The following is a 4,153-nucleotide window of genomic DNA, read 5'->3' as shown; positions in this document are numbered from 1 at the left end:
CTTTTTTTGTAAACTCTCTTTTTGTATTGCAGGCGAAGTAGTAATCGACAGCTTAGCGCGTTACTGGGTTTATTCTATATAGCTCCCAATATCGTGAACATCGACTCTCGTTCGATCAAGTCTAATGCAAAATCACCGAAACTTCGGCCCTGTTGAGCACACAGCGCGTGCTGCCACGCGGTACACTCAGGTTTTTGAATGAAGAAGGAGCACTTCGCCCTTCGCGCGTTCTTGTTGGTACGTGCTGTACGATTCTCTAGACACGTTATCTTGCGTCCCTTTAATATCAAGTGCGAAAAAAAAATAGGAGACAGAACCAGGATATTCAGTTTACGCAACTGTTTAAACCATTAACACTAACTCGCACAACAGTCTTTTATACTAGCTAAAGTGTTTTAGAAACAAAAACAAAAGGTGGTGCTGCACGTACCGTGACAACGTCCGTCAAGGCGATGTTGTGGTTATCGAAGTCCAGGTAGGTCCTCATTATGGTGTTTTTAAAGTTCACATTATCAATGAGCTTGATTCGGACGTTGAAACTACATTAGAGGTGCATTCACCAGTAAAAATTTGCAACACGTACACTTCGCTGGTACTAGTATATGTGGGGAAGTTCACAACATCTTTGGAGCCGTATGCGCTCCCGATGGCGAAACTCAGCTTCCGCAGAGAAAAAAGAAGCAGAACAAGCAACGCGCGTCCCATAATACAAAATACCTTATCTCCCGTACTGCTGCGTTCGATGCATATTCGGTACGCATCAGACAAGAGTGACCACCGTACGCAATGGAATCAGTCCGTCTAATGCACCTGTCTGTTTATTTACATTAGGACAATAACAGAATACTTAAAGATGCAAGATAATTATTTTATTTGTTTTGTTAAAGTGTTTATTTGCCGGCACTCAGCGACAATACGTAATGGCGACAGTCACGGCCAAGCACGGACTCTCAGTGCGAGCGCCGTCCTTTCAGAAGAAGCCAAAGAGGACGACCCACTAGAAGTCCCTGGAGAGCGCAACCCATTACTAAGTTCCAAGGCTTCGCTACAATTACCCCGTGTAAGAAAAGGGAGCCGCCCGGTGACCTAACAGCTTGTCACTAAGAACGGGTCATAGTAGGCTTTGAGGCAATAATAGCCTATATGCTTGAACGTAGGTCTCTCCAAAGCAGTGCATTCGGCGCGTTTGGTGAGCAGTGCATTCAGCGTACAGGGTGTTCAGGTGCCTGTCTGCTCAGTTTTCGGAAACAAGCAACTGAAGTACTTGAAGACTATAACTAAACACGCCTATATTAGTTTGCAGCGCACTACAGCCCAAAAATAAAGCGGGCGTAGAGCATGACTCTGTAGAAAAATTGCAATGCTAAAACAGAAGTATATATGTGCTTAGCTTGTTTCTACACCAATATTCCCTTGTTTATTGCAAAAACCGGTGGGCATGCAGTGTTCAACAATAGCGGGAACGAATAGTTGTGTATGGTGCTAAAGGAATGTTCGAAATATTCAGGACGTTTTCGCGTCGATGCTGATGCACCAATTGCCAGCTATTCCTCAGTGCGACAGGACGTGTGAAAGACGAATATGTTTTGTTGAAAAAAAGAAGACGGGAATCTTTTTTTTTTAATTCTCTCGTATGAAAACTGTTCAAGCACGCCACTATAAACGGTGAAAGCCCGAGCTTTCGCACTTCATAAAATGCAAGCGGGTGCAAACATGCACATCACAGACGCCGGCTTATGCCCGGGAAGTCAGACGACGACTTCTATGTGCGTGGCGATCGCTACAGGTCGGGGCAGGCCGATCGTAAGAGCGTCAGTGCACGGAGAATCATGCTCTACAGCGGAAAGCGAAATTATAAGCTCTCCATCGGAGAAGCCGAAATATAAATTCATGGGGAGCTTATACACCAGGGGTCTCAAAAACGCGGCCCGCATATGACAGACAGTCTTCGTCCAATAATTTTTATGACTTTGGGGCTATTCGTCATATTGCTAAATGGTTCTCGCATCATTTTGTCGTTTATCGTGACTAATAACGCTTTGTTCGGGTTAGCTGCACAAACGTGACTGGTGTTGAGTTTTTCATGAGGTACACAATCTGGTCACCTTGCGGCGAAACATTACCGCAGAGCAAAAACTGTATACTTCAGTCCAGGTTTTAGTCATGGTGGAGAAAGATATCGATATGTTTCTCGAATCCCTACGTCAAATCCCGTTCAGAGATGATCCATATATGCAAAATATGGGGAATCCCTTCATTTCAATGTTAACGTACATTAGCTGACAATTGGTTCAAACTACACTACCCCCCCCCCCCCTTCCGCTTCCAACTTTTCACTGTCCCGGCCCTTTGCAGGACTAAATTTCGTGAATGCGGCCCGGTAGCTCAAGTGAGCTTGAGACCCCTGTTATACACCGACAGACACCTAAGACACCTCACGACTCTTCCTTCAGGGGAGTTCTACCGGTTGTGGTCCGTCGCACACTTGTATCATGTCTACAAATGGGTCATGACATAATCTGCTGCACGGCACAAACCGGAGTGGAAGGAAACGATCGTGTGGACCGCGTGGCTCGAGGCATGGCCAGCTGGGCCGCGATACATACCGCTCGAACGGAGGCGTCTCTGACACCCGGCGGCACAACGAGATACATACTCGAGGCAAAAGGATTGGAAAGGTGAACCAAAGACGCGCCGCCTCCCAAACTTAACAAACAACACCCGAGCGACTGGCGCCGAGTGCAGCTAAACACCTATCCACACTTACGTAGACATCACAGAACAGTTCCCAAAAAACAAAGCGACATATATCCGTGATGCGACTCCACCCTGACATTCGAACACATACCCTCCGAAAGCACGCAGCATCCGGGAGCTCCCCTCCCACCGCTAATCAAAGAGAGAGTGATCAATTATTGGTCGGAGGCGCGAACCTCTGAACTGGTTATGCATCTTTGAAGCGGGCGGCGCAAAAACAAGGACAGAAAGAAAGGTACGACACACCACAGAGAAAGATGCATAACCAATTTCAACTTACCCAGACAGCAATTCTTCTGCTCGGAACTGGACCTGGAAGCCAATTGGCGACCTTTGTCCAGGGTTTGCGAGCGGCAATAGCCACTGGGGTCCTGGATGAGGGGTTGCACTGATAATAACCAAGCTGCCGAATTCTATGAAATTGATCTCTCCCCCTCCGAGGCGCCACATCCAATAAAAAATCACAATTTTGCCGCAAGGGCGAAGCAGTACAGGCGATAGCTACACCTTAATAATAATCATATCTGGGGTTTAACGTCCCAAAACCACGATATGAGAGACGCCGTAGTGGAGGGCTCCGGAAATTTTGACCACCTGTGGTTCTTTAACGTGCACCCAAATATAAGTACACGGGCCTCAAACATTTTCGCCTCCATCGAAACTGCAGCTGCCGCGGCCGGGATTCGATCCCGCGACCTTCGGGTCAGCAGCCGAGCGTCATAACCACTAGACCACCGTGGCGGGGCGATAGCTACACATTGTAATGTTACACGAACTAAGGCTAGCAGCAAACTTTTTGGATCCGATCTCATGTATCTCTGCAAAACGCTGGTCTCAGGAAATATGGTTGCTGCAGGGAGAGAACCGGTTTTCTGGTCCTCCTGTCTACTGGTAAGAACGACGCATGGGTTCCAGCCAACGTTGGTCAAGTGCAGAAGCGTTTGTTCCATGTCGTCAGCCTACTCGCCGTGCTTCGATCGACGCGACAGCCTTCAACGCAAGGTGAAGCACTCAGTTCAAATAAAGAAGAGACATCATGCACAGGTCCACCATAGTCCACGTCTACGTGCGCACGCACTCTCCACTCACAGGCGCGTGCTCGCAAAGATCCAAACGTCAATCGTGCGTCCACGTGCTCCCCCCGATAACGCTCCCACACAACATCCTGACCACTTTTGCAGGTAACCATCTCACCTGCAACAGGGAACAACGTTACCCGAGTACTCTTGGTGGAACGCTCCCGTGCAGTACCCGTTCTCTGCACCACTCGGAGCCCCGACCTCCCCACAAATTGAGAACCCCTTCGCTATTACGCCGCCTCGACCAGGTCTGCCAAATGGACATACTAAATTTGACTGTTGTTGTTGACACCTTTGTTCACGTTTGTGCCCCTGGA

General features: G+C 48.1%; 1 non-coding gene across 1 annotated transcript; it reads right to left on the bottom strand.

The window, feature by feature from the left end:
- Positions 1 to 3,425: 3,425 nt before the first annotated feature.
- Positions 3,426 to 3,498, bottom strand: Trnas-gcu (transfer RNA serine (anticodon GCU)). Its single transcript has one exon. It is a non-coding gene; the product is annotated as a tRNA-Ser (tRNA).
- Positions 3,499 to 4,153: the final 655 nt, after the last annotated feature.

The sequence above is a fragment of the Rhipicephalus sanguineus genome, chromosome 10 (assembly GCF_013339695.2).
Source record: "Rhipicephalus sanguineus isolate Rsan-2018 chromosome 10, BIME_Rsan_1.4, whole genome shotgun sequence".
NCBI lineage: Eukaryota > Metazoa > Arthropoda > Arachnida > Ixodida > Ixodidae > Rhipicephalus > Rhipicephalus sanguineus.
Note: the sequence above shows the minus strand (reverse complement) of the source record. Positions and strands in the feature narration are given on the sequence as shown.